Source organism: Trachypithecus francoisi, unplaced genomic scaffold (genome assembly GCF_009764315.1).
Source record: "Trachypithecus francoisi isolate TF-2019V2 unplaced genomic scaffold, Tfra_2.0 Lachesis_group8, whole genome shotgun sequence".
Classification (NCBI taxonomy): Eukaryota; Metazoa; Chordata; class Mammalia; order Primates; family Cercopithecidae; genus Trachypithecus; species Trachypithecus francoisi.
The window spans coordinates 6,668,586-6,688,708 of NW_022681473.1; positions in this window are offsets into that span (position 1 = coordinate 6,668,586).

Here is a 20,123-nt window from a genome sequence, read left to right on the forward strand (position 1 = left end):
TCTCCTTGGTCACCACCTCCTTCCAACTCTAGTCCTGACCTGCCAGCAGCAGGCCATGGCCTCGGGGCGCCCTGGGACAGGGGGAGTGGACAGGACGGGAATGTGGGGACAGGGAGAGATCCATCCTCACAGCAACCTGGGACGGGACGAGAAGGGTGGAGGGCAGGACACGGAGACAGGACAGAAACCCTAGCTCGGGTGCCTCTTAGAGAGGGGACCATGGCCCCAACGGTGCCCTGGAGAGACGGGTGCGTAGCTCAGCCCCACCGAGGGACAGAATGCAGCTGCCTCCGGAAGTTGGGGTGGGCCGCGCCTTGGCAGCACCTAGGAGGTTCCTTTACACTCTTCCCTGGTTGCCACACCCTCCTGGGACCCTGGCTTTCCTAGAACCCCCAAGTTCGCTAAAGAGGAGGTAGAATTTCCCTGGGCCAGATTCCTGTCACCTTCGAAACATGACTCCGTGGGGCTGAAGACACGGGAAAGGCAGGTCCAGGCCCCACTCCACAATCCCCGCCCCTCCGGCCCTGGCCCCGCCCCCTCCCCTCCGGCCCCAGCACTGGCCCAGGGAGGGGGCTCAGCGGCCCGGTAGGGGCGTGTGCCCTTCGTCCTCCTGAAGGAGCTGGGGCTGTACCTCAGGTCGGGAAGTGGACGATGGTGTAGGGCGGCACTAGGAGAGACAGACAAGAGAATGAAGACCGTGAAAGAGCTTCGCCCATCGCTGGAGCTAAGGAGCCCAGGGGCAGGCAGCCCAGGGGGTCAGACCCCAGAGACTGGGTTAGACTGATGACTCAGCCTGGGCCCCGCCTCCTACCCGGTCCAGACCCTACTGACTCGCAGGCAGTGAAGTGGAAGCGCAGCAGGAAGTGGGGAGGCGCCCAGAGGCCTCCTACTCCCTGTTCTGCCCCGCCCCCACAGCCCTCCCGGCCCTACCCCAGGAATGTGCCAAGTCAGGGAGCAGGTCAGGGCAAGGAGACGTCAGGCGTGATGAGGACAAGGCCGGGAAAGGGCCACCTGCCCATCTGCATGGATGTACCCTGCCTGCAGGGCAGTAGCTTTGCAAGAGGCACCCACACCTAACATCACACATTGACGCACTCCCATGCCCACCCCCAAACCACACAGAGGGCCAGGACTGAGGACTTCGCGCATTCCTAGGTCCCCAGCACCAGTGCACCGTAGGTGCTCAAAAATGCTTATTGCATGGATGAATGCAGTTCCAATAAATAGACATACCCATTTACACATCCTCTCTCTGTGATGACAATAACAAAAAACTCTTAGGGCCTGAATGATAGGTTGAGGGCTTTACATGTATAACAACCCTAAGGCTCATTTTCATTTTTATTTTTATTTATTTATTTTTTGAGACGGAGTTTCGCTCTTGTTGCCCAGGCTGGAGTGCAATGGCGCAATCTCAGCTCACCACAACCTCCGCCTCCCATGTTCAAGCGATTCTCCTGCCTCAGCCTCCTGAGCAGCTGGGATTACAGGCATGCGCCACCATGTCTGGCTAATTTTTTTGTATTTTTAGTAGAGACGGAGTTTCTCCATGTTGGTCAGGCTGTTCTCAAACTCCCGACCTCAGGTGATCTGCCTGCCTCGACCTCCCAAAGTGGTGGGATTACACGTGTGAACCACCGCGCCCTGCCTTTATTTATTTTTTGAGACAGAGTCTTGCTCTGTCGTCCAGGCTGGAGTGCAGTGGCGTGATCTCTGCTCACTGCAACTTCTGCCTCCTGGGTTCAAGCGATTCTGCTGCCTCAGACTCCCGAGTGGCTGGGATTACAGGTGACAGCTAATTTTCATATTTTTAGTAGCGACAGGGTTTTGCCATGTTGGCCAGGCTGGTCTCGAACCCCTGACCTCAGGTGATCTACCTGCCTGGGTCTCCCAAAGTGCTGAGATTACAGGCATGAGCCACCGCGCCCAGCTCATCTTCATTTTGTAGAAGAGGAAATTGAGGCACAGAGAGGTTAAATGACATGCCCAAGGTCACACAGCTAGTGAACAGGATTTGAACCCAGGTCTGGCTCCAGGAGCCTGTGCTGCTCCACTCTTGTTCTTTCCTCTTTGAGGACTTGTAGTTGAAGAAAACCAGAATTTGTCACCCCCAAATATGCCTCTTTGACATAAAATTATTGAGCTGAAGGCACTGTGGCTCACGCCTGTAATCCCAGCACTTTGGGAGGCCGAGGTGGGCAGATCACCTGAGATCAGGAGTTCGAGACCAGCCTGGCCAACATGGGGAAACCCATCTCTAATAAAAATACAAAAATTGACTGGGCGCGGTGGCTCACGCCTGTAATCCCAGCACTTTGGGAGGCCCAGACGGGTGGATCATCTGAGGTCAGGAGTTCAAGACCAGCCTGGCCAACATGGGAAAACCCCATCTCTACTAAAAATATGAAAATTAGCTGGGCGTGGTGGCAGGTGCCACCAGCTACTTGGAAGGCTGAGGCAGGAGAATCTCTTGAACTCAGGAGGCAATGTTGCAGTGAGCCGAGATTGCACCATTACACTCCAGCCTGGGCAACAAGAGTGAAACTCCATCTCAAAAAATAAATAAATAAAATACAAAAATTAGCTGGGTGTGGTGGCTCATGCGTGTAATCCCAGCTACTTGGGAGGCTGAGGCAGAGAATCACCTGAACCTGGGAGGCAGAGGTTGCAGTTAAGCTGAGATCGGGCCACTGGACTCCAGAGTGAGACTCTGTCTCAAAAAGGAAAAAGAAAAAGAAAAAGAAGCAATGAACGGAGAAAGAGCGCTACCTATCCTTCTCCTCTCCTGCCTAAAGGCAGGGTATAAATTCTTCTTAATTAAAGACAACTCTAGATTCTCAGCTCCAAGGATGTGTTACCAGAGAAAAACTGCAGTTCTTTCACCTGGCGAGTAACAAACAACTTCAAGAACGCAGGTTTATATGAACAGGGGTTTTATTACTCGGTATAAGTAAGGAGAACACAGACAGGATTCTCCAAAGCAGCATCTCCCCACAGGAAAGTGACAGGAGGGTTTTATGGGGTGATGGAGAGGGAGAGGGGGCATGATGACATGCAGAGGAGAGGTCCCAGCTGCGCAGACGCAGTGAGTCATTATGCCTATGTTCCCAGAAAAAGCAGTCCAGATCCAGATCCCAAGAGAGGATTCTTGGACCTCGCACAGGGAGGAATTCAAGGCGAGTCACAGGGTGCAGTGAGGAGAGAGAGCCTATTGAAAGCCACTCCATTACAGAGTAGGGCGTCCTCAGAAAGCAAGAGAAAGGATGCACCATATTTGTTTTAAGTTCTTCTTATATAGGATTCTTATCTATATAAAGACTAAACTAAGTTGAGCCTAAGTGTGAGTGGGCTGACAGCACGATAAAATATATTATTTTATTGATTTAAAGAAAACTATCCTTGACATTTTAGTGTGTGAATGCATCAAAGCATAACTAATTATCTTGAAAGCATATGTTGTTACAGGTATTGGGACGTCTGGACTTTTTGTGGCTGCAGGAATGTGTTCTTGCAGGCAGTACCAAACCAATTCCTTAGCTGTAAGTGTCTTAGAACCATGGGTCATGACTAGTGTGGAAAGTGCCTTGCTAGTGATTTTTTTTTTTTTTTTTTGAGATGGAGTCTTGATCTGTCACCCATGCTGGAGTGCAGTGGCGGGATCTCAGCTTACTGCAAGCTCCACCTCCTGGGTTCACACCATTCTCCTGCCTCAGTCTCCCGAGTAGCTGAGACTACAGGCACCCGCCACCACGCCCAGCTTATTTTTTGTATTTTTAGTACAGACGGGGTTTCACTGTGTTAGCCAGGATGGTCTCGATTTCCTCAGCTTGTAATCCGACCACCTTGGCCTCCCAAAGTGCTGGGATTACAGGTGTGAGCCACCACGCCTGGCCGTGCCTTGCTAGTTTTCAGATGGATTTAATTTTAAAATGGTGTCACTCGGACTCTCCCAGGCTCCTGCTTCCCTAGCATTCTCCCTGCCTACTTATGAGAGAACCCTTAATCTAAAGGAGAGAAGAGTGAAGATGGCTCTCTGAAACTTCTTCATGCTGATGGGGGGGTTTTGATCTTTGCAACAGGTTTCGCTCATAAGGGTTTGCAGCTGGCCTCTAAGGAGCCAGGGGAGGTCCTCATTCATGTGGAGCCCCTAGTATTGGAGGAGGAAAAGTCTCTGGATGCGGGGCCTAAAGGCGGGATGTGTTTATTTCCTGGCTCAAAGATGGAATGGGTCAGAAGCCTTGTACCAGCACCATCTTTATGTGGAACTGTCGTAATCTATTAACAGAAGACATGAACTTTACCAAGGGGTTAAACAAGAAAGGGCCAAAGATGAGTAATAACAAGATAAGCTACCAAAGGCCCTAGGAAGGGCAAAAACCAAGTAAGATTCCAGAGGACGATTTTAATGATTGACCAGATAGCTGGAATGGTGCCTTTGTTATATTTATGCAACCAGGCAGCTTGTTCATATATCTTCTGTATATCTTCTTCTATCTGACCTGAGGTGTTTACATAAGTGCAGGAGGTTTATTTATTTATTTATTTATTTATTTATTATTTGAGATGGAGTTTCACTGTAGTTGTGCAAGCTGGAGTGCAATGGTACGATCTTGGCTCACTGCAACTTCCTCCTCCTGGGTTCAAGCAATTCTCCTGCCTCAGCCTCCCAAGTAGCTGAGATTACAGGCATGCGCCACCACGCCTGGCTAATTTTGAATTTTTAGCAGAGACGGGGTTTCACCATGTTGACCAGCTGGTCTTGAACTCCTGACCTCAAGTGATCCACCTGCCTTGGCCTCCCAAGGTGCTGGGATTACAGGCGTGAGCCATCACACCCAGTCAGATTTTTTATTATAGTGCACACTGCCCCTTGTTCAAGCAGTAAGTAATCTAGTGCTAATCTATTATCCATTACTACATATTTTGAGGGAATCAAGGGAGAATTTTGATTAATCTAAAGTGTCCCCTGTTTTATGAGACTGTGTAGAATGAAGAAGCAAAATTGTGAAGAGGTGCCTGGTGATAGGCAAATTTTTCCCAGGGGCCCATTAAGCTGATGGCAACCCCAACCCCAGCCAATACAAAGCAAATTGCCTGCTTAGATCTCGGGTCAGTGATGTTATATAATTTTATATTGAGGGCTTTGCTTGTCCCAGGGTACATTGACCCCGAAGAAAACATTATCAATACACTGGTAACTATGGGTTTCATGATCCCAAATAAGAGACAAGTTGTTTGTAGGTTGATTAAATGGGTGACCACATAGCCATAGGTGTCTCTTGGGAGTGCAAACCTGTATGGGATGGGAGTTGTTAAGTAGGAGGGACTAAGGATGTTACTTACCTGTTTATTTCTTTAGATCTTCTTCTAGACCCGACCTTAAGTGTAGGTGGCGGCGTCTTTCTCAGGTACCTGTGGGGACTCATAAGAAACAGGTTTAATCTGCCGGGTGCAGTGGCTCACTCCTGTAATCCCAGCACTTGGGGAGGCTGAGGCAGGTGGATCACCTGAAGTCAGCAGTTTAAGATCAGCCTGGTCAACATAGTGAAATCCTGTTTCTACTAAAAATACAAAAATTAGCCGCACGTCGTAGTGCACACTTGTAATCCCAGCTACTTGGGAGGCTGAGGCAGGAGAATCGCTTGAACCCAGGAGGCAGAGGTTGCAGTGAGCCGACACCGTGCCATTGCACTTCAGCCTGGGCAACAAGAGTAAAACTCCATCCCCAAAACAACAAAAACAAACAAACAAACAAACACACAAACAAAAACAGGCTTCATCTTGGACAGGTGTACTCAGCCAGTGAGTCCCCGAAGTTGAACAGCAGAGGGGGTGCTTAACAATACCTAATAGGGGACCCTCCATTTTGGTTGTAACTGATCTTTGAGGAATCCTTCTTTCCAAGGTGTTTTATTTTGTTTTGTTTTGTCTTGTTTTTGAGATGGAGTCTTGCTCTGTCACCCAGGCTGGAGTGTAGTGGCTTGATCTCAACTCACTGCAACCTCCACCTTCCGGGTTCACATGATTCTCATGCTTCAGCCTCCCGAGTAGCTGGGATTACAGGCGCGTGCCACCACGCCCAGCTAATTTTTGCATTTTTAGTATAGACAGGGTTTCACTATGTCGGCCAGGCTGGTCTCAAACTCCCGACCTCAAGTGATCCGCCTACCTCGGCCTCCCAAAGTGCTGGGATTACAGGCATGAGCCACCACTCCTAGGGCCTTCTTTCTAAGTTTTTAGTAAGATGAGGCCTCATGATTGAACAGGGAAGTTATGAATGTCTATGGAGGTGGTCCTGACACATGTATATTGAACAAACATGCATGGAATATATGACTCTGTTTGCCTTGGGATAGAAACTTAATCCTTGCCTGACATGGTCTTAGATCCTGTTTATAATTTGATATCTTATTTCCATAGAATCTGTTCTGTCAGTCTTATAATCTCTGTTTTAATGTTAATGCTGGTCAGCTGTGCCTGAATTCCAAGGGAAAAAGGTATAGCGAGTCTGATCTGAACCCCAGCTTCCCATCATGGCCTGAACTACATTTTTACTTTTTTTTTTTTTTTTGAGATGGGGTCTCACTCTGTCACCCAGGCTGAAGTGCAGTGGCATGATCTCGGCTCACTGCAAGCTCCACCTCCCAGGTCTCAGCCTCCCAAGTAGCTGGGACTACAGGTGCCTGCCACCATGCCCGGCTAATTTTTTTGTATTTTTAGTAGAGAAGAGGTTTCACCATGTTAGCCAGGATGGTCTCGATCTCCTGACCTCGTGATCCATCCACCTCAGCCTTCCAAAGTGCAGGGATTACAGGTGTGAGCCACCATGCCCAGTCATTTTTACATTTTTAAGGTTTCTTTTAATTCCCTTTGACCAAGAGAGGGGTCCATTCTGTTGAGGGTTTTAGGGTTTTATTTATTTCTTTAGTGTATATGTCCCCTTTTTTGTCAAGGCATGCCAGAGGCAGCATCAATGGCCAAGCTTTTATTATTTCTTTTTTTTTTTTTTTTTTGAGACGGAGTCTCGCTCTGTCGCCCAGGCTGGAGTGCAGTGGCCGGATCTCAGCTCACTGCAAGCTCCACCTCCGGGGTTTACGTCATTCTCCTGCCTCAGCCTCCCGAATAGCTGGGACTACAGGCGCCCGCCACCTCACCCGGCTAGTTTTTTGTATTTTTTTTTAGTAGAGACGGGGTTTCACCATGTTAGCCAGGATGGTCTCGAACTCCTGACCTAGTGATCCGCCCGTCTCAGCCTCCCAAAGTGCTGGGATTACAGGCTTGAGCCACCGCACCGGGCCTTATTATTTCTTATTTATTTATTTTTGAGACAGAGTCTTGCTCTGTCACCAAGGCTGGAGTGCAATGGTGCGATCTTGGCTCCTTGCAACCTCTGCCTCCCGAGTTCAAGCAATTATCCTGTCTCAGCCTCCCTAGTAACTGGGATTACAGGTACACGCCACCATGTCTGGCTAATTTTTGTATTTTTGGTACAGACTTGGTTTCACCATGTTGGCCAGGTTGGTCTCAAACTCCTGACCTCAGGTGATCTGCCTGCCTCGGCCTCCCAAAGTGCTGGGATTACAGGTGCAAACTACCACACCCGGCCTGGCCAAGCTTTTATTTTGTCCTATATCGATGCCAGGGTGGTGTGCTACCTGTCCTGGGTCCATTATATCCCTTGGTAGGACTTCTATGGCCAAGAGACTTAGAGTCAAAAGATGTATAGTCAATTAAACATTCTAGGTCAGGTGGGAATGGAGGTAGGCAGGCATTCATCAACTTTAGGACCCCCTTTAAGCAATGTAAGAGCCAAAACTCAAAAGCCAAAATGCAAAGTTATAAAATTAACTTATCTGTAAACTCCATGCATTGAGCCATTGTAATCTTGGCTTGTAGCAATTAATTATACAAAACACAAGCGTTTTGTTCAGCTGCTTAGGCATCTATGTGCCCATCTTTGAAGGTGGTGCACACCTGTAATCCCAGCTACTCGGGAGGCTGAGGCAGGAGAATTGCTTGAACACAGGAGGCAGAGGTTGCAGTGAGCTGAGATTGTGCCATTGCACTCCAGCCTGGGCAATCCCCAGAAAAAAAAAAAAAAAGCAAACAAACAAACAAAAAACAGGTTTAATCTTGGATAGGTGTACTCCACTAGTGATTCCCTGAAGTTTAATCTTTGATTAACTTCAGTGAGCCGAGAACTAGTTCCTGATTAGCTTCATGTTGCAGTGAGCTGAGATTGTGCCATTGCACTCCAGCCTGGGCAACAAAAGCAAAACTCCAGAAAAACAAACAAACAAAAACCAGTTTAATCTTGGACAGGTGTACCCAGCTAGTGATTCCCTGAAGTTTCCATCTTTGATTTGGAGGTTCTGAACTAATTTTATCCCTCAAAATCAGCTTTTACAATCTCATATGATAGTCTCTGGGCCTGGAGGGATTGAATCATTTCAAATCTGGAGGTAAAACAAAATATAAGAAATTAACAACATTTTAAACAAAAGGTCATAAGCCATGCCTAGTTGTTTTTTGTTTTTTGGTTTTTTGTTGTTGTTGTTGTTGTTGTTGTTGTTGTTGAGACGGAGTCTAGCTCTGTCGCCCAGGCTGGAGTGCAGTGGCGCGATCTCGGCTCACTGCAAGCTCCGCCTCCTGGGTTTACGCCATTCTCCTGCCTCAGCCTCCCGAGTAGCTGGGACTACAGGCGCCCGCCATCTCGCCCGGCTAGTTTTTTGTATTTTTTAGTAGAGACGGGGTTTCACCGTGTAGACCAGGATGGTCTCGATCTCCTGACCTCATGATCCACCCGTCTCGGCCTCCCAAAGTGCTGGGATTACAGGCTCGAGCCACCGCGCCCGGCCTGTTTTTTGTTTTTTTAATGAGATGGGGTCTCACTATATTGACCAGGCTGGTCTCAAACTCCTGGCCTCAAGTGATCTTCCCATCTCAGCCTCCCAAAGTGCTGGGATTGCAAGCGTGAGCCACCACACCTGGCCAGCACTGCCTAGTTTTGAGAATGGCAGGACAGGAAGTTCACAAGTAGCCAAACATTTAAATTATTTAGCATCAAGGCATATAATAAATTAGATTGTTCCAGATAGAGGAAAAGTTATCAAATGGATCTTAATGTTTTTGAATACAGGGCCTGTTCCTGCGTTTCATGAGAGCAGTTTACTTTGTCACCTTTGCCCAGTTCTAAAGACAAGGCTTTGGTTAACTTGAGTTTGGCATCAGATACTTGGCAGGAGTTGACGCCTTCTTTAGATGAGATGTGTATACCCAGAAGTCAAAGCCCTATAATTTAACAGTACAAGGATTAGTTAATACCACCTCATAAGGACCTTTTTCAAGGGGCTGAAAGTGGTGATACTGGTCTTCATGGTCTAACCAGAAGGTGTTAAAAAATTCTACAACCTTGCAGCAATTAACTTTTATAGCTTTAATAAGCCCCAGCAATAAAACTAAGTTAGAGACTTAACAAGATTTTGATTTTGAGGATGTTTGTTAAAGATGTTAAAAGGTTAAAACATTTGATCAAAACAGAAGCACAGGTCATTGCTAAATAAATACTCATTTAACCAAAGTGGTAATTAAAAACCATATAACTGGCCAAGCGTGGTGGCCCATGCCTGTAATCCCAGCACTTTGGGAGGCTGAGATGAGCAGATCACCTGAGGTTGGGAGTTCAAGACCAACCTGACCAACATGGAGAAACCCTGTCTCTACTAAACATACAAAAAATTAGCCAGGCGTGGTGGTGCATGCCTGTAATCCCAGCTACTCAGGAGACTGAGGCAGGAGAATCACTTGAACCTGGGAGGTGGAGGTTGTGGCGAGCTGAGATCATGCCATTGCATTCCAGCTTGGGCAACAAGAGCAAAACTCTGTCTCAAAAAAAAAACAGTAACAAAAACATGAGATGGGGTCTCACTATATTGACCACTACATTGTCAATAGGTCTCACTATATTGACACCTACATTGTAAAGGTTTTATCCATTACAGAGTGGATAAAACCTAAAACCTTTTAAATCTCAGGTTTTTTTTTTTTTTTAGCAATCCAAAACCTAATAAAGACAACAGAGGAATTACAAAATCTTGTTTCCTTTTTTTTTTTTCTTGAGACGGAGTCTCACTCTGTCACCCAGGCTGGAATTCAGAGGCGTGATCTCAGTTTACTGCAACCTTTACCTCCCAGGTTCAAGCAATTCTTCTGCCTCAGCCTCCCAAGTAGCTGGGACTACAGGCATGCACCACCACACCCAACTAATTTTTTTTAGTTTTTAGTAGAGATGGGGTTTCACCATATTGGCCAAGCTGGTCTCGAACTCCTAACCTCGTGATACACCTGTCTCGGCCTCCCAAAGTGCTGGGCTACAGGCGTGAGCCACCATGCCCAGCCAAAATCTTGTTTCTTAAGCCAGCTACCAAAAAAGCAAATAAAACCCTTCTGCAGTGACTGTTTCTCCTTCTGGGAAGCCCATTTACAAAAACTGGAATTCAAACTCAATGAAAAAAGTGTTTGAATTTAACCGGACACAGGAAGAGTGTGTTCAAAGCTATGCATATAGTAGGGGAATACCTGACTCTCAGAAACAGTGTGAGAAGTTTTCTGATTACATTAGAAACTTAGACATACCAAGAAAAGCCAAGAGTACAGAACCAAGTTATCCTGCTCAAGGAGAGAAAAACGAGACATAGCAAAAGTTGAACTTCTGAGATATGATTCTGAGTTTTCAAAAGAAATAGGTTATAAAATACAAGCAAAATATCTTGCAATTTTATTGAGAGCAAACCCATATTTTAAAAAAAAAACACCTTGTTGTAACATAGGGGACCAATCTTAGAAGGACTATTATAAATGATTTCCTTTTAATTATAACCAACTTAGTTACATCCAAAATCACTTTCATAAATTCCCCTTCACAAAGCTTATCACGACTTACACAGACTGTCTACAACATGCTTGGACTTTCTGCCTTGTCCTAAACCTCCTAAATAATCACTCATTTTACTTTAGGACAAAAATCTACCATACAAGATCCTTTTTCATACAAAATTATTCTCTTTTCTTTATAATCTTCCTTACCAAAAATACATCTGCATGTCCATAACTTTCTTTGCACTGCTCTCTCCCTTACTTACTGTTCCTTTCTACTTTGTTTAACAAGTAATCTACAAGGCCTTAATTGACTTTTAGATAACTTCTGAATTGGACAAAATTACTCTTTTTCTCAATGAGACTAGTTCCTGGGAGGCTTTTGGTCTCCAGTGCCACCCAGAGAGATGCCAAATCAAACAACCCAAAGAACAAAAATCATCAAGACCAGAAGGGAAATGCTAGGTGTAAGCTCCAGGGTATGGAAGTGCAGGGCGACATGTGTCACTAGTGAGGCACAGACAGCAAACATGTGGCCAAAAAAAGGGACAAGGAGGATGGAGAATCAGTAGGTGCTGGCACACATCCCTCTGAGCCTCAGTTTATCTGACAGGGTGACATGGCAGCCCTGGACCCATAAAGGCCAAAAGCCCCATGCAACAGGGTGGCACCCAAGCCAGAGGACCCTACAACTCCGGGCTCTCTGGCAGGCATAGCCCACAGGATCCAACAACTCTGAGTGGGGGGGGGGGGCCTGTAACCCCCAGTCCCCAGGGAATATAAAGGAACACGAGCATCCCTGTGTCCCCTGGGGCTCAGCAGGCTGAGCACAAAAAGAGACAAAGAAGGAAAGGGAAGGGACAACAAAGAGCACTCACCCATCCGTGACTCCGAGAACTTAGGAAGCAAGAAACCCTGAACTGTTTGTCAGATGTTAGTATTTTACAGAGAAAACCATCCCACAACTGTAGAAACATATTTTCCCATATCATAAACTTTTCTTAACTGAGAATGACCCAGACATCTGACAAGCTATCCAAAGAAAGCTGTGGACCAACATTTTGGGTAAAGCAGACTTCATGGAATTTTGGGGTTTTTTTTTTTTGTTTTTTGTTTTTTGAGATGGAGTCTTGCTCTGTCACCCAGGCTGGAGTGCAGTGGTGCGATCTCGGCTCACTGCAAGCTCCACCTCCCAGGTTCACGCCATTCTCCTGCCTCAGCCTCCTGAGTAGCTGGGACTACAGGCACCCGCCACTGCGCCCAGCTAATTTTTTGTATTTTTAGTAGGGATAGGATTTCACCGTGGTCTCAATCTCCTGACCTTGTGATCCACCCGCCTCGGCCTCCCAAAGTGCTGGGATTACAGGCATGAGCCACCGCACCCAGCCAGAAGTTTGGTTTTTAAAAAGCCCTTTTCACCTTTTTTTTCCTTCAGATTCAAAGGCATTTCTCATGTTTACATTTTAGTCAGAACAAAATCTCCATGTAACCTTGAACAGCAAGTTTTATCTCAACACCAGTAGCCTAATAATAGCAGATTCAAAGCAGGCAGAAAAGAAAAGAGAAAAACAGCTTTGGAAGTGGTAATCAGAGGTGAGTGAACCTGTGGGCCAGCCATGCAGTGCTGCCATAAGTCCACAGTAAAGTAAAGGCAACAAGCTGGGAAATGACAAGAACTGTAGCTTTCCCACACCCGGCAAAGGGGACAAGGTAGATTAGTTCACGGCACACACTGGCAAATGTCTTGCAGGGCTCCTTCTATTTTTATTATGCCCCAAGGACTCTAACCCCTTAGGCAAGGACTCCAACCCCATGGACCGGGACTCTAACTTAAATATTAGCCTTGCCTAATATGACACCAAGACAGACCCCACTTTCCAGAGGTGGCCAATTGGTGCTGCACAGGCTGAATTTCCTTGGCATAGGGTCTTGTCTGTTCTCACACTGCTAATGAAGACACACCTGAGATTGGGTAATTAATAAAGGAAAGAGGTTTCATTGATTCACAATTCTGCATGGCTGGGGAGGCATCAGGAAACCTACAATCATGGTGGAAGGGGAGGCAAACATGTCCTTCTTCACATGGTGGCAGCAAGGAGAAGTGCCAAGCAAAAAGGGGGAAAGTCCCTTATGAAATCATCAGATTCGTGAGAACTCACTCACTATCATGAGAACAACATGAAGATAACCACCCCTATGATTCAATTACCTCCCATGGGGAACCTCCCATGACACGTGGGGATTATGGGAACTACAATTCCAGATGAGATTTGGGTGGGGACACAGCCAAACCATATCAGTCTCTTAGTGGTGGTCACCAGAAGATGCTACCGGAAAAAGAGGTTCTGATCCAGATTCCAAGAGAGCGTTCTTGGATCTCACGCAGGAAGGAATTCAAGATGAGTCAAAGAGTGCAGTGAGAAGAGAGAGTTTATTGAAAGCTACTCCATTACAGGGTAGGGCATCCTCAGAAAGCAATAGTAAGGGTGCACCGTCTTTGTTTTAGGTTTTATATATATGTATATGTCTTGTCTATGCAAAGGCTAAACTAAGCTGTCCCTACATGCAGATGGGCTGACAGAATGACAAAAATTATTTTATTGATTTGAAGAAAACTATCCTTGACACTCCATTAAAGTGTTATTTTATCAAAGCACATTTATCCCAAAGTGTTGGGATTACAGGCGTGAGCCACTGTGCTCAGCCAATGTCTTGATAGTCTTGATTTCACTTTGGGAGGCCAAGGCATGAGAATTGCTTGAGCCCAGGATGCCATAGATTGGAGACCAGCCTGGGCAATGCAATGAGATCCCGTCTCTATTTAAAAACAAAAACAAAAACGGCCAGCGTGGTGGCTCATGCCTGTAATCCCAGCACTTTGGGAGGCCAAGGCAGGCAGATCACTTGAAGTCAGGAGTTCAACACCAGCCTGGCCATGGTGAAACCCCGTCTCCACTAAAAATACAAAAATTAGCCAGGTGTGGTGGCAGGCAACTGTAACCTCAGCTACTCGGGAGGCTGAAGCAGAAAAATCTCTTGAACCTGGGAGGCAGAGGTGGCAGTGAACCGAGATCACGCCACTGCACTCCAGCCTGGGCCACAGAGAAAGACTCCGTCTCTAATTTAATAAATAAAATACCAAGATGGACATGATTTAAAAATGGTGTCACCCTGGCTCCCCGAGGCTCCCTAACATCAGCACATAGGCCGCATGTTATGGTCATGAAGATATAGCTCCTTCCGGGCTGGAGACTTTAGCATGGTCATGAGGAAAGTTCACTTCTATAAGTTGCTGGGGTCTATCAGAAGCTGGTTCCAACCAACAAGGTGACCACTTGCCACACGGGGTTTGGGGAAAAACAGGCTGCAGGACAGGAGGCTATAAAACACGCAATTATGTAAGTTGATAATATTCCTATAATCCCTGGAGACCCTCCTTGTCTGCTTTCAGAACCTGCAAATAAACTCCCCACCATTAGTTTCTTGCCATAGATTTACCTTCCCACAGTAGTCGCTCTTGGACGCCTAAAGCTGCTTTTTTCTTTTTTCCTGTCATTTCTCTAAAATGTATTGCTGTTTGTTGAAAACACCATGCGAGTGAAATCTCATCACTGCTTGGAGTTACTCTTCATTGAGGTTTCTCCTGCAAGATTGTTGTTTTTTCTTTTGGTCTTCTGTTACAGGGGTCCATTCCAACTAACAACTCATGAATGTTGAGGAAAAGGTTATTTTTCTCCCCCACATAGTCTGCAAACCATTTCTTGACTGAGTATGAAGGCAAATGCAGCCTTCAAATGCGGCTGGCCAGGGGCTGGGATGGGCGGGGCTTCCTGGACCCCGGAGGGCTGCGTCTCACCAGGCGGAGCCCAGTGTTGCCTCCTTGCAAGCTCACCTGGCCCCCAGTCCGGGTCTCCTCCTGGCTGCCCCTCCCCTGGAAGGCTCAGAGCCATAAGGAGGAAAGAAGGTGTCCTTCTCAGGTACAGAACCGCCCACCCAAAGCCTGGGAAAAAAAATAAAAACATCTCCCTGATCAGGGGCACCCCCTGCACGGAGAGCTCAGGGTTGGGCGCGCTTCCCCTCCTCCTCATTTGAGCTCCCAGCTGCCTGGGCCTGGGGGGAGGAGGAGGTGGCGCCAGGGCTGGGCTCTCATCCCTGACTCACAGCTGGAGGAACATCTGCCCAGCATGTAGCAGCTTACAAAGAGCTTTCATAGAAAATTATCTCATTTCATCTCCACGCAACCTGGGAGGGAGGGAGTCCTGTTCCCATTATACAGATGAGGAGACCAAGGCTCAGAGGAACCTGCTCTGGCCTGGAGCACCCGCTCCTCCTTTGTGCAGAAGCATCACAGACCTGAGAGAGCGAGAGGACCCCTTGTTGTCCAGCGGGCTGCCCGTCTCCCGCCACCAGACGGGCTGAACCTCCAGATGGCTTGCCGCCAGGGTGCCGTGGTGTTCCGGGTGGCTGCTTTTAGCCACAGCCTTCTGGCTCCACGGGCCTTCCCTGTGGTCTAGCTCCGTGGCTACCCTGGGGCTGCCTCCTCTTCCTCCCAGAAGCACAGCTTTTCCCAGTCCATCCCCCACCTCCACAGCATGTGCACATCAGCACTTTTTTGGTGGGTTTTAAAGTATATATAAACAGATTTTGTTTTGGCCGGATCTCAGCTCACTGCAAGCTCTGCCTCCCGGGTTCACGCCATTCTCCTGCCTCAGTCTCCCGAGTAGCTGGGACTACAGGCGCCCGCCACCTCGCCTGGCTAGTTTTTTGTATTTTTTAGTAGAGACGGGGTTTCACCATGTTAGCCAGGATGGTCTCGATCTCCTGACCTCGTGATCCGCCCGCCTCGGCCTCCCAAAGTGCTGGGATTACAGGCTTGAGCCACCGCGCCCGGCCCGATTTTGTTTTGTTTTGAGACCAGGTCTTGCATTGTCACCCAGGCTGGAGTTCTGTGGCACGATCTTGGATCACTGCAGCCTCGATCTCCTGGGCTCAAGCGATCCTCCCACCTCAGCCTCCCGAGTAGCTGGGGCTACAGGCACATTCTACCATGCCCAGCTAATTTTTGTATTTTTAGTAGAGACGGGGTTTCACCATGTTGCCCAGGCCGGTCTTGAACTCCTGAGCTCAAACGATCCGCCCACCCTGGCCTTCCAAAGTGCTGGGATTATAGCTGTAAACCACTGCGTCCAGCCTAAACAGCTTTATTGTTATATAAGATTCACCCTTGCAAAGCCTGCATTCTGTAGTTTTCCACATATTCAGTGTTGTGCAGTCATCACCCTATCTAATTCCAGAACATGTTCATCATGCCGAAAAGTCACCCCATGCCCATTAGCAGTCACTCCTCTTTCCTCCTCCCCCCAGCCCCTGGCAACCACTAATCTACTTTCGGTCACTATGGATTTGCCTATGCTGGACATTTCACATAAATCACACAGTATTTGTCCTCTTGTGTCTATCACTTAGCATAATGTTTTCAAGTTTCATCCATGCGGCAGAATGTGTCAGCACTTCATGTCTTTTTATGGCCAAGTAATATTCCATTGTAGTGATAGACCACCCTTGGTTACTCAGTCATAGTTTGTTTTTCGGGGTTTTGTTTTTTTTGTTTTTTCTGTTTGTTTGTTTGTTTTTTGAGATGGAGTCTCTGTCTCCTAGGCTAGAGTGTGGTGGTGCAATGTCAGCTCACTGCAACCTCTGCCTCCTGCGTTCAAGCAATTCTCCTGCTTCAGCCTCCCAAGTCGCTGGGACTACAGGTGCACACCACCATGTCCGGCTAATTTTTGTATTTTTAGTAGAGATGCGGTTTCATGATATTGGTCAGGCTGCTCTGGAACCCCTGACCTCAGGCTGTCCACCTACCTCGGTCTCCCGAAGTGTCGGGATCACAGGCGTGAGCCACTGTGCGTGGCCTGTGCTCATTCATACTTAATAGACATTTAGGTTGCTTCACTTTTTGGTCTACGATGAATAATGCTTTTAGGAACATTTCTGTAGGAGTTTTTTTTTTTTTTTTTTTTTTTGAGGCGGAGTCTCGCTCTGTCGCCCAGGCTGGAGTGCAGTGGCCGGATCTCAGTTCACTGCAAGCTCCGCCTCCCAGGTTTACGCCATTCTCCTGCCTCAGCCTCCCGAGTAGCTGGGACTACAGGCGCCCGCCACGTTGCCGGCTAGTTTTTGTATTTTTAGTAGAGACGGGGTTTCACCGTGTTAGCCAGGATGGTCTCGATCTCCTGACCTCGTGATCCGCCCGTCTCGGCCTCCCAAAGTGCTGGGATTACAGGCTTGAGCCACCGCGCCCGGCCTCTGTAGGAGTTTTTGTGCGAACTTATAGGAGTTTTTTTTGTTTTGCTCTGTTTTGTTTTGTTATAGAGATAGGGTCTTGCTCTGTCACTCAGGCTAGAGTACAGCTCCTGAGTGGCTGGGTCTATAGGCAATCATCACTGTGCCTGGCTAATTTTTATATTTATTGTAAAGATGGGGTCTTGCTTTATTGCCCAAGCTGGCATTGAACTCCTGCCTCAAGTGATCCTCCTGCCTTGGCCTCCCAAAGTGCTGGGATCACAGGCATGAGCCAAACTTATGTTTGCCTGGCCCCAAACGTATGCTTTTGGTTCCCTTGACTATATATATATACCTAGGAGTGGAATTGCTGGGTCATGTGATGTCTCATTTTGAGGAACTGCCAAATTCCTTTCCAAAGTGGCTGCACCATTTTACAATCCCACCAGCAGAGACTGAGAGTTCCAACTTCTCCACATCCTTACCCACAGTGGTCAGTGTCCGTCTTTTTTACTTTATCCTGATGGTTACAAAGTAGATTCTCAACATGGTTCTATTTGGAGTGCTTACCAGGTACCAAGTTCTAGGTTCGACTTGTGGGAAAAACAGGGGAGAGGGAGCCATCATCTTTGCCATTAGAGGAATCACAGTAAAGTATGGAGGGAGATAGATAGACACAAGTCTTAATTCAAGCATTGATTAGTGTATGCCAGGCAATGAATGGATTAGACACCATGGGAGACACCAAAATAGGCAGAATATAGTCTGTACGCTAATGAACTCTTTTAATGAAGAATATGGGACCTTTGTCGGGAGCCTTGGCTCCTGCCTGTAATCTCAATACTTTGGGATGCCAAGGCAGGAGGATTGCTCTAGGCCAGGAATTCAAGACTAGTCTGGGAAGCATAACAAGATGTCATCTTTGCAATAAATAAAAAAAAGATGGCTGGGCATGGTGCCACATGGCTATAGTGCCAGCTACTCAGAAGGCTGAGAGAAAGATTGCTTGAGCCCAGGAGGTCAAGGCTGTAGTAAGCCACGAGCCATGATTGTGCCACTGCACTCCAGCCTGGGTGACAGAGTGAGATCCTGTCTCAAACACACATACACACACACACACACAGACGACCTTCACCAGCAGTCTATCCTCCCAGCCATCTATCCACTTCCATCTATCTCTCTATCCATCTAAACCCTCATCTACCCAATCATCCATCCACCCATCAATCAAACATTCAATAGCCAGTCCATCAAGACATTCACCTATCCATTTATCCACCTATTCATCCAACTACCCATTTACCCATACAATCACTGGCCACCTGTCTATCCATCCATCTTTCATTCATCCATCCATCTATCCAACCATCTACCTAACCAACTATCTATGCAATCATCCACCCATCCATTTACCAACCATTGCACCACCAGCCCATCAAATCACCTACCCATCCTTCCAGACAGCCAGCCACTCACCTGTCCATCCGTCCAACTTCTCATCTACTAACCCAACTATCCATCCTCCTGTCCATCCATTCATCTTTCCTTCCATCTGTCCATTTAAACACCAGTTCATCAAATTATCCACCCATCCATCCAACCACCCATTTTAGCCAACCAACCATCCTTCTACCCATCCTTCCCTCTGTCTACCCATTAGTCAAATCCCTGATCCACCCATCCTGGACACTGGAGCCAGGACCCCAGCTTGGCTAAGTCAGGCTGGGCAAGTAGAGGGCACCAAGCTGAGTGCTCCAGGATGCTGCTGATTGAACACAAGCCAGGGGGATCTCCAAGCTAGGCTTTCTCCTCCACTTAGACACAAGGCCTTTGCTCCCTGATAGAAAACTCTTTTACCCTCTATACTCTGAGTGGTTACAGACCCCACTGTTTTGGATTATACTTTGGGACATACATTTCTCACCAGTTTCCACTTTCAAAGACGGTTCTTTAGACATGGAATCATTCATTACATGTGGTGCCCACCACATTCTGCACCTTCCTATGTGCCAGGAACCTGCCAGGTCCTGTCATCTGATTTCCACAATGGCACTGGGAGACAGATGCTAGGTCAACCAACACTTTTCAGATGAGAAAACTGAGCCTCAAAGAGGTGACATACCTTTCCCAGGGTGACACAGTGTGTGTATGGGGCAACCCAGGCCTGCCGGCCCTTTCTACGGTCTTGCAGAGGAGAATTCCTGTCTCCGAGGAATGTCTCCAGGGATGTCACCACCTGGGAGACCAGGCCGCTCCTGCTCTCCGTGTGCAGAGGTGGGAGTGAAGGACACTGAAGGTTGAGGCAATGGGAATGATCACAACCAGCCTTTCCACTCACCTCTCAACCCCAGCCTGCCCTCAGATGTGGAGGCTTTCCTGTCTGTGAGGCCAACCCCTCCCTTTGCTCAGCCATTCCCATCATCCTCTGCTCCTGGTTAGCATGTCAGTTCCTCAACTCCCATCAAGCAAGGCCTCCCTCTTTTTTTTTTCCTTTCTCTCTTTCTTTCTCTTTATTTCTCTCTCTCTCTCTCTCTCTCTCTTTCTTCCGAGACAGAGTCTCAGTCTGTCACCCATGCTGGATTGCAGTGGCACGATCTCTGCTCAATGCAACCTCTGCCTCCCAGGTTCAAGTGATTCTCATGCCTCAGCCTCCCGAGTAGCTGGTATTACAGGCATGTGCCACCGCGCCAGCTAATTTTTGTATTTTTAGTAGAGACAGGGTTTTGCCATATTGGCCAGGCTGACCTCAAATGATCCGCCTGCCTTGGCCTCCCAAGGTGCTGGGATTACAGGCGTGAGCCACCACACCCGGCCAAGGCCTCCCTCCTGACAACTTTGGCCCTTCCTGCACTTCCCTGGCCATTGTCATTCTGGTCTGCTGAATGTGCATCTCCCAGCAGGTGAAACGTTCCAGGAAGCAGGGACTGGTTCCAGCACCTAGGAACGTACAGAGCAGGTGCTGGATCCTG